Source organism: Rhinolophus sinicus, chromosome 15 (assembly GCF_057876585.1).
Source record: "Rhinolophus sinicus isolate RSI-liver-muscle chromosome 15, RSI-T2T, whole genome shotgun sequence".
NCBI lineage: Eukaryota > Metazoa > Chordata > Mammalia > Chiroptera > Rhinolophidae > Rhinolophus > Rhinolophus sinicus.
The window spans coordinates 87,031,160-87,042,476 of NC_142515.1; positions in this window are offsets into that span (position 1 = coordinate 87,031,160).

Sequence of the window (11,317 nt, forward strand, 5' to 3'; positions counted from 1 at the left end):
AACATAGGAATATGGAGGCAGGGCCACAAACATTCAGACAGTTGCATCTTTCAAATCAACCCAGTACCATCCAATCCTTGTGTCAGGGTCTGCACCTGGGGAAAATCAAACCAAAGCACCCAGAGCAGAAACACACGAGCATGCACTGGCCAGTGTGAACATACAGCAGAAGGGTATTCAGTGGTGTTTCTCAAAAGGGGTGATTTTGCCCCTCAGGGGATGTTTGACAAAGCTGCATTTTGGGTTGTCACAATGAAGGGGGGGTGTTACTAGCATCAAGTGGGGGGAGGCCAGGGATGCTGCTCAATACCCTACAGTGCACAGAACAGTCCCCACAGCAAAGAATGATCCAGTACCAATGTCAAGTGCTGAGGTTGACAACTCTGGTCTACAGGAGCTGCCTGATACACTCTGTCACACCCACTGACCCTGTCATGCGGGGTGTCATGCATGGTTTCTCAGCTCCCGCTTCCCACATAAGAACGCAGGACACGGTGAGGCCAAAAAGGAACACCCACGGAGCCGTAGACAGGGGACTCATACCACTATATTCTCGCTGGCAGCTGGGTTGGAGACACAGGAAGCAGGAGCCACACTATCCACAACCTGACACCCACTTCTCTCTGCCAATCAACCTCACTTGCTAGCTGCAATCCGCCGTGCTAACTGCAATCCGCGCTTGCTAGCTCAGCCACCATCTTCTTGCTAGCCTCCATTTGCTGCTAGCGTAGCCACGGCAGTTATATTAGTGGCCAATGGCTCACTGGTTACAGCTAACAGCCAACTAGCTACAGCTGATGGCCACCCAATCACAGTTGATGGCCATTTACTACCTGAGCCAGCACCTTTCCACCTGAGGCCGAGAACCTGGAAACTGCACTCCTGGCTCTGTCCCCACAGACCCCCACGTGGAAACAGTTGAGTGCATGCATATCAAACTCAGACACGCAGTGGGGTTCCCTGGTAGCCTCAGACCACAGATACACACTTGTACCAGGCCATCATCCCTGGGAAGTAAGCAGAAACATTCAAGTCTGGTGTGTTTCCCACCAGGGTGTGTAGACCACCAGAGGGTATCCGCCAGGTCTGGGCATCGCCCTTCTGCCTGGCTCTGCTTGAAGGGCTTTTGTGGGAATAACTCATTCAATCCTCACAGCCATGTGTGGAAATTGTTCAATGACCATTAAGCCCACTTTACTGAAGAGGAAACTGAGGCCCAGAGAGGGAAAGTTTACGCCCAGTGACCCAGCTGGAAATCCATACAGCACCCTGCCCCAGGTATGTGTGCAAAGGCAAAGGAAACACCCCACCTACTGTCTGAGGGCTCAAGTAAGGAGGGTCACAGAAGACTTTAGCTTTCCAGAGTGATTCCTGTTTCACTGTGGGTAAGACAGTTATCTTTAAATGTCTTTTAAACCGGCTGACCCTGGAGTCAGACACGCTTGGGGCTGCAACCCCAGCCCCACCTCTGGCTCTGTGAACGTGGGCAGGCCATGCAGTCTCCCTGAGTTTCACTTTCCCCGTCTGTAAAATGGGGATTCACCTATTCACCATGCCACAAGTGTGCGCCAGGGCCCAAAGCTGTGCTTTGCCCAGCTCTAAAGGCGGGGCAGGTGCATAGTATTCGTTTTTCACCCACTTACCCCTCCCCCAGGCATGGTGCCCACTTAATTAGTTTGGCGGAGAGCAGGAGCAAGTAGGGGGTAGAGAGGCGCGGAGCCCTCAAATCCCAATTCTCAGCTTTCATCCCCTTGCTGATGAAACCCCAGTAGTTGGAATCCGAGGCCGGGCTTTAAGTCCAAATTAAGGGCTCACCCTAGGAGGCGGACAGGGGAGGGGGCTAAATTTGGAGGTGTCTCTCCCACCACCCAATACTTGGTTTTTCCTTCCTCTGCTTCCCGACGCTGCAGCGCGGGGAACGAGCGCCACCTGTGGGCCACCGGGGGGAGGTGCGTGCGACTCCTGGAAAAGTAGGTCGCCTCGGGCGTTTCACCCCTCCTAGGGCCCCCGAGACCCCCATCAGTATACGATGCAGCCTGCACCTACGTTCGGCTTTTCCCATTCACTCTTTTCACTCTAACCTTGTCGTTCATTTATTCACCACCAACAACAAACATTTATTGAGCATCTACTGTGTATCAGACTCTGTGCTGGGGTCAGAAGACACAGAAGGAACAGAAAAGGTGAACCTCCCTGCCCTTCTGGAGTTTACAGTTTGGGGGAAGACAGAAGAGAAAGGTGACAACACCCCTGGAGGCGATTGCTGGTAGGATATTAGTGTTTTAAAAGAGAAAATAAACAGAGGGATGTAACAGGAAGGGCAGCCTGCTTTGGATAAGGTGAGTGGGGAGGGGTCTCTGAGGACACAACATTCACGCTGAGGCTTGAAAGGGATATGGCCCCAGCCATGGCAGGAGAGGGACATGGGGGTCCAGTGGTGGGCTCAGCATGTGCCCTAGGGCAGAAAGGAGCTTGGGATGTTGGACAACAAGAAAGGAGGTCAGGTTGACCAGAGCTGAGAGATGGTGGCAGAGGTGGGGTGGAACATTAAAGCCCCTTTTGGAGATGAGTCCAAGCCCATACTCCCGATGGGAGAATAAACCTCACTCTGAGCTGAAAGCCCTCACCACCACCCAGCTCCACAGATATCCCCCTGCCTCACCCTCCTCACCCACCGTACCAGCCAGGGACCACTTTTCTCCCACAGAGAAAAGACTCAGCCCACGTGCCCCACCTCACTCTCCCTGGCCTTTGCCTCTGATGATATTGACTTTAATTACACCACCAAGGGGCATGCGCAGTGGAGAGGAGCTGGGCAATGACTGGCTAGGGCTCCTGGGACCCAAAGTCAGCTTGAGACAGCTCTTTGGGAGATGTCAAGCGTCAGATTGTTGAGACAGGAGCTCGTGTGGCTCTGCATATCCAGGGTTCCTTGTGTGCCAGCTGCCCCACACCAGGCACCCCATGAGCACTGGGGCAGGGGGTCTGCTCTGCTGGCAAAGCCCCCTCCTTGCCCCTTTGGGAGAGCCAGGAACCACACAGCCTGTCTGGCTCCTGAGACCAATGCCTCTTGGCTGTGCTGAGGGCCCCCACCAGAGGGCATCCCCTGTCCTCTCTGAGCCCCCTTCCCCAAGTACTACCCCCATCGTCCTGTGGTCAGCCTGTGTCCCTGGCACCCTTTCCCCATTTGAGGCTGGTGTCTCTGCTTCAGCTCATTCTGGCCAGAGAGGAAAACCCTCAAGGGTTGTCACCAGCCCCACACCTCAGTCCCCAGCCCAGCCCAATCCCCCTGCCTTCATCCCTACCAAGAGTAAAGTCCCCTTGTGTGGCTCGACAACCCCAAAAGGGCCTGTGCAGTGTCATGCTCAGGCTCCATGAATGCTGTTCCCAGCATCCCTGCCTTGGGGGGCCACAAAGAAGGCTTTGGGTCTCCCTCAGGCCCCTGTCCCCAGTCCCTAACTGCCTCAGCTTTGGGGACTGCCTGGCTCTTGGGGAAAGGGGGGGGCCTCCTGGAGCTTCTAATTATGGTTTCAGAGGCACAGACTTAATTACTGCCTTGCGAAGGGTTAATTACCGCTAATCGGTTGAGAATCAAGCAATTCTTGAGCCTTCTGAGAACCAAAATATTTTCCCTCCCAGAAGCGCCCCCTCCACACACACACATCATCTCAATTTCTCTGCATGGAGGTGTGTAGTGGGCTGGGAAGAGTCAGGAAGACCTGAAACCACCTGTCTGCCTGCAGAAACCCCACTTTCTGGGCTTGACACTGGCAAGGGCTGAATTCAGAGGAGGGAGGTCTCTGGGCAGAGAAAGCTGGGAAGACTTCCTGGAAGTGGGGGCTGAGGGCTGGTTTTAAGGACCCCAAGTGGTCCCTGGTTGGGCCCAGGGCTTTTAAGATCCTGTTTTACCTGGGGAGCGGCAAGACCTGGAGAAGCTGGGGTTGATGATTCTGGCTTAGGGGGACCTGTTTGGAGCCTCAATTTTCTCATCTGTTAAATGGGTGCAAAGCCACAATGAACTAGGCACTGAGAGTGAGCAGAATGAAGCACGCCAAGAACAACAGTCCTTGAAGAGAGAAGCCCTGGTGGGTACCAAGGTGACAGCCCTTTGTTGGAGCTCACCCAGCCCTGGCAGCCACCCTGTTCCTCCTGGAGCCCATAGCAATGCCAGTATGAGGTCCTGACCACCCCCGTGCTTTTCACCTGACCCACTCCCTGGGCCCTAAACACATCACACTGATTCCTACCTCAGGCCCTTTGCCTTTGTGATTCTCCCTGTCTTGCTTACTTCTCTCCAGTGGTGCTGTGTCTAGGAAGCTCTGGCCCTAAAATGTCATCTCCTCCAGGGAGCCCTCCTTAATTAGTCTGTCTTCCCTTCCTGGGATTTCTCCAGCTTATCATGCTTTTACCCCTCTGAGAAAACACAGCATTGTTTATGTCCTGGCTGAACGACCTGGGGCTCAGTTTCCTCATCTGCAAAATGGGGATGATGTCAACAGTCCCCTCAAGGTTCTAGAGCCTGACTGTAGTGGTCCCAGAGGCCAGGATGTGTAAGGACCTTCTTCTGCAGGTCACAGGATGGACTCAGGGGATTCTGAGCAGACCTTGATAACAGTGAACTGGCAGGGCAGGCCAGAGTGACACTCAGGTGATCATTGTCAGAAGAGGTTAGAGAAGAGGCAGACCTGGGAACAGTGATCAGGATGTTACACTCCTGTTTTACAGAGAGAGAAACTAGCCCAGAGAGAAGTCACTTACCAAGGGCACACAGCCCTCTAGTGGGGGAGCTGGGATTCACACTCATATTTGGCAGAGTCCCACAGGACTGGCATGGGAGAGAGGTAAGCCTGAGGAGGAGGAGGAGGGAGTGGTAGGAAGAAGGTTATTTGGCAGGAGGGTGAAAAGTACAGTTCTGACTTGGGTGTGTGTTGGGGGAATGATGGTTTAGGCTAGGGTGGGATAAGAATTAAATTAGAGATAGAAGGGAAAAAAGGAAGGAGGGAGGGGATGAGAGAGGAGAGAGAGAGGAAGGGAGAAAGGAAGGGAGCGAGAAAGGGAAGGAAGGAGAGAAGGAGGGAGGAAGGAAAGAAGGAAGGAAGGAAGGAAGGAAGGAAGGAAGGAAGGAAGGAAGGAAGGAAGGAAGGAAGGAAAGAAGGAAGAATTGGTCAGGAGCATTTCAGTTGCAAGTAAAAATCCAAACCTAAACTGACTGAAAAATAAAAAGAAAGAAAAGGAAACAGAACATATTGTTTCATGTAACTGCAAAGTCTAAGGTATGTTGACTTCAGGCATAGATGGATCCAAGGGCTCAAACAAAGTAAAGTCCCCCTTTCAACTAAGCTTTCCTCTGGGGAGCTTCACTCTCAGGGAGCCATTTTTTCTTTTCTTTTTTTTCTTTTCTTTTCTTTTCTTTTCTTTTCTTTTCTTTTCTTTTCTTTTCTTTTCTTTTCTTTTCTTTCCTAAAAGAGAAAGCAGTCAAAATATCACATAGAAGACACTAAATTAATATTTTATTATATATTCAAGATGTAGAAGGATCTATATAAATACAAATTTCATTAAATATTTTTGTTTAACATGTGTAATCAACTCTGTTCTTGTTTTTTGTTTGTTTTTAATGTGACTCTTGGATATCTAACATACTTTGATGACATTCTCAAGTAAATTAAAATCATTTTATCTTGTTAAAATTCCCCCCCAACAACAAAAAAAAATTGTCCGAGAAATATATCCTCTGCTAAGTAAATGCTAAATATTAGGGAGAGGGTCAGAGTCATTACACAAAAGAAAATACTGAAAGCCATAGTGGAAAATGCTACAATCTGATACTGGGCAAGAATGTGAACTATTGGGCAATAGTTATGAAATTATTTTCCACAACTCTCCAAAGACCAGGCAGCCATTTTCCATGGGGATAAAATGGCCTTAGCAATCCCTGGTTTATATTTTAATAGAAACTCCAGAGAAAAACAAGAAAACCACTTTGCCAATAGCTCTAGCAAAAATCCTGAGGCTACAGCTCATTGGACAGACTAGGGTCACATGTCATTTAGGAACCAATCACTGTGGCTGGAAAGGATGGGAAGTGCCCACTGGCCAGGCCTGGGTCATGTAACCATTCCTGATGATGGGGGTGGGGCCAGCCATACCAGACCTATGTGCACACAGGGTGGAATAGAAGGAGACAATTCATTCAAAAACTGTTTATTGAGCACCTACTTACTGTGTGTCTGGCCCTGGTCTAGGTGCTGGGATACAGCAGCAAACAAGACAGAAAAACCCCTACCTTTGTGGGGCTGACACTCTAGGTAAAGACGTGAATTAGAGTAATATTAGAAGGTGACAGAAAATTAAAACAGAAGGCAGGTAGTGGGGTAGGATAGGGATGATTGGGGGAGGGAGCTGTGATTGTAAATAGGAGGTATTATCTGAGCAAAGATTTGAGGCAGAAGGAATGAAAATATCTGGGAAAGGGCATTCCAGGCAGAGGGAACAGCCAGTGCAAAGGCTCTGAGGCTGGACTGTGGCTGGTGTGTTTGGGGAGCAGTGAGGAGGCCTGTGTGGCTAGAGGATGTGAGTGAGGGGGAGAGTGGGAGGTGAGGAGTGGAGGCACCGGGCCTGTGGGCCTCGGGGAGGACTTTGGATTTTACCCTGGGTGAGGTGGGAGCCACAGAGGATTCTGAGCAGAGGAGGGATGGGATCTGACCTGACTCAGGTGTTCACAGGAAGAATAAATGGTCAGACCGATGGTCAAACCAACAAAGCAGCATCATGTGTACAGAGATATTTTATGTATAACAACTGGATTTGGACTCAGGGTGAGCTAGTCCTTCACCCAGCCAGGGTCGCTGTAGGCCATGGTCTCCACAGGTCTGCCTGCTACCATCCCCTCCTCCTGTGGCTTGGTTTGTTGCTTTTTCCCACCACCCATGGGGAGAGGCACAGGTCAGGTGAAGGGCTAGGAGGACAGGCCACCCGGGGTTGCCCCCCCCCAGGAGATAAGGAGCCCCCAGCCCCACCCCAATCAAGGACACTTGGGCAGAGCTGCAGGAAATGTTTGCTTTCTGTGCTCTCCAAGTAGGTGGGAACAGGTGTGGCTGAGGTCACAGGGAGGCCCGACTTGGCTTGGGGATAGGGCAGGGGAGGGAAGCTGTGTCACCCAGACCCCAGACCTAGGAGGGGAAGACAGTGGACACAGGAGCAACCCCCTTTGAGAAAGCACAGGAGTCAGTTAGGGCCTCCCTGGCACCTTTCTCTGTTTGGGTATCAAGGCTCCTGCCTAAACCGAAGCCATAGGAAGGGGTAGGACTGGGGTGGCGGGCCCTGTGGCCAGAGCTGATGGAAGGGTTGATAAAGACTCTTGAGGTTGGATGTCAGCCCTGAATGTTGGGTAACATCCTGTTTGGACAGGCTCCTATAGCTTTCTGTCCTGCAGCCCTGCCCTGGCCATGGTGGGAGAATTACAGCCAAGGGAACACAAGCTGTTAACTCTACCAGAAACAGCAATAGCTCCCCTACAAATTTTCCTAAGAATATGATAGATACATACAAAAAAAAAAAAAAGAAAAGAACTTAGACTTTACTTCACATCCTACACAAAAAGTAACTCTAAATGGATTTTAGACTTAAACATAAAACCTAAAACTATGAAACTCGAAGGAGAAAACATACAAGGAAATCTTTGTGACCTCGGCTTAGGCCAAGATTTCTAAGATTTGCACCAAAAGCACAATCCATGAAGGAAAACATTAATAAATTGGACTTCATCAAAATGAAAACTTGCACTCTTCAAAAGATATCAGGAAAACAGAAAGACAAGCCACAAACCAGGGGGAAATATGTACAAATCATATATCTGATAAAGGACTTGTATCGACAATGTATAAAGAGTTCTCAAAACTCAATAAGACGCAACATCCATTCATGTTTAAAACTCTAAGCAAGGTAGAAGGGAACTTCTAAACTCTGCTGTAAGGTAGTTACAAAACAACCCACAGCAGGCAGCCGGTTAGCTCAGTTGGTTAGAACACGATGCTCGTAACACCAGGGTTGCCATTTCGATCCCCACATAGGCCAGTGTAAGCTGCACCCTCCACAACTACCTTGAAACAACTACTTGACTTGGAGCTGATGGGTCCTGGAAAAACACATTTAAAACAATTTTTTTAAAAAGTTAAAAAACAACAACCCCACAGCAAATATCAAACTTAACTGTGAAATAGTGAAACATTTGCCCCTGAGATTAGAACAGAAAAGGAAGCCTGCTATCACCACTTCTCTTTAACGTTGCACCAATGGACCTACCCAGGGCAGCAAAGACAGAAAAGATCATGGAAAACTAAAAATTGAAATGCACTAAATAAAACTTCCACTATCTGTGAACAACACAATATGTAACTAGCAGATCTAATAAAATCTAATAAGCTAATAGAATTAAGTGAATTTAGCAAGGTCCCTGAATACAAGGTCAATATATAAAAGTAAGTTCTATTTTTATATATGAGCAACAAGCGATTGAAAAATATATATTTTTTAAAAACCTCAATAATAAGAAAACCAAAAACTCAACTTAAAAACGGGCAAAGAATTTGAATAGATCCTTTAGCAAAGAGGCTCTTCAGGTGGCATATAAGGATAGGACAAGGTTCTCAACATCGTTAGTCGTTGGACAAATGCAAGTGAAAATCACAGTGACATACCACTGCAACACCTACTGGAGAAGCTAACAGTACAAAGACTGACACTTCCCAGCGTTAGTGAGGATGAAGGCACTGAAACCCTCAGCCACTCGTGGTGGGGGTGTAAAATGGTACCATCACTTTGGAAAACAATCAGGCAATTTCTTTAAAAAGTTAAGCTTTCATTTACCATAGGATCCAGAAACGCAAGCATACATCCACATAAAAACTTGTACAGGAGGGCTCACAGCAGCTTCATTCACACAATCGCCAAGTGGTGGCCACAACCCAGATGTCTATCAACGGATGAATGGATAAACAAAATGTGGTACACCCATACAATGAAATATTACTCATCCACGAAAAAGGACAAACTGCTGATACACACAGCCACATGGATGAACCTCAAAAATATTATACTGAGCAAAAAAAGCCAGACACAAATACTACATCTTGTGTGATTCCACTTATATGAAATTTCTAGAAAAGGCAAAGCTGTAGAGACAGGAAGCAGACCAGTTGTTGCCTGAGCAAGGGAGGAAAGTGGAGATGGACTGCAGAGGGGGCACGGGGGAACTTTTAGGGTGATAAAAGTGTTCTCAAACACTGAATTGTAGTGATGGTTGCATAACTCAGTAGATTTACTAGAAATCATCTAACTGTATTGCAAACAACAGACAAATTATATGCTATATAAATTATACGTCGATAAAGCTATAAAAATGTCGCTCAAACAATCCATAGACGGGACTGTCACCATTCGGCCAATTAAATCAACAGATATGTGCAGCAGCAGACCCTGTTCCAAACATTGGGGCGAGAGCAGGGAATAAGATAGACGACAAGCCCTGCCTTCATGGCGCTGACATTCTCCTGGGGAGACAAACAAAATGAAGAACTGAAATCTACAGAGTATCAGATGGCGACGTATTACAAAAAATAAAGTAGGCACGGCAGAGTGCAGCTTTAAGTCGGGGCTCAGGGAAGGAGGGAAGCCTCTCTGAGGGGTGACGTTTGAGTAAAGCCCTGAAGGAGGTGAGGAGAGAGGTATGTGGACCTGTAGGGGAGGAAGGTACCAGACAGAGGAAATCACAAGGGCAAAACCCTGGGGTGGGAGCGAACTAGGACCAATGAGGAAGCCAGTAGGGCTGGAGGGAACAGTGAGGGGAACAGTCGGAGGAGGTGAGGGCAGGGAAGGGATGGGGCAGGAAGTGCAGAGCCTTTTGGGTCACAGGGAGGACTTTGGCTTTTGCTTTGAGTGAAGTGGAAGCCACAGAGGGCTCTTGAGCAGAGGAGGGATGTATCCTGACTCATGTGTTCAAGGTTGCCCTCTGGCCACTGTGGGGGAACCAGCCCGTAGGGGGTTGAGAGTGGGCTGAAAGAACAGGGCAAAGGTGATTGCACTGGTTCAAGTGGGAGATGATGGTGCTGGGTCAGGGTAGGGATGTGGAAGGGGTGACAAGTGGGTGGATTCTGGATAGATTTTGAAAGTAGAGCCCTCAGGGTTTGCTGATGTGAGGGGGGGAAGGATAGAAAGAGGGACAGAGACACAGAGATACACGGATGACTCGAATTATTTTGACCTGAACGCCTGGCCACTAGGAAGGACACTGAAGCCCAGAGAGGCAGAGGGAGGTGCCCAGGTTGCACACGGGTCCACAGTGGCCCTCGTCCCCAGCCGAGTCATAGCCCTGATTTGAGAGCTCTAGCAGTGCAAGGGGCAGAGGCTACTCAGAGCCAGGCACCGCCTCCCGGTGCCTCTCAAGTCCGCATCCCAGAAATCCCTCTGGCTCTCTTCTCTTCCTTTCAGTCTCAGTTCCAGAACTTCTCTTCCCTGGGGACTCAGCTCATGTGCTGCTTCTGATTCCTTTGTCCTGAGCTCATATGGCATCAACACCCTGAAAGCCTTATGTGGAAGAATCTAGAAGCAGGGGGTGGGGCAGCTGCCCATTTCTCGGGGGTGGGCAGGGTTGTGTCCGGCAGCCTAGCGGCATCTCCAGGGCGTCCAGCAAAAGGGAGGCATCCTTCCAGGACAGGACAGGCCAGACCGGCTGCCGCCCAGCACAGGCTTTCCTCGGAGCCCTTGGAAACCCGCCCCAGAGGCCGTGACCCACAACCCAGACCTCCCAGTACTTCCTCCTAGGAGCCCTGACCGTGGGATTAGATTTCCCCTACACTCTTCCTCTCTACCCAGCTCTGCTATTCCCAGGGACCTCCTCCCCAATGGCCACAACGAGCCTGGCTCCCCGTGCAATCCCAAATAGCCCTGGCAGGGCCTGTGCATGGCCAGAGCCACAGCGCAGATGTCCGACCCTCCCTGTACCCCTCCTGTCCTCCTCCTCTCCACCATCCGGGCGTCGCTGGGCCCCTCTGGCCTCCCCATGTCAAAGGCCTCAGAGAGATCTTCATAATTCATTTGATCTTAACTGAGCACTGACCCGCTGGACCCTGCTGTAGCTACTGGGGACACAGAGTGACCAACCCTTAGACGCTAATACTTGTAGAGGCCTTTCTGGGCGTTAATCAACCAGTCCATCCATCCCCTGATGGCCTATGAAAGAGGAGCACGTGTGCACGGTCCTGTTTTACCGATGGGGAGACTGGAGCAGACAGGCGATGGTGCTCACCCAGGGCCATGC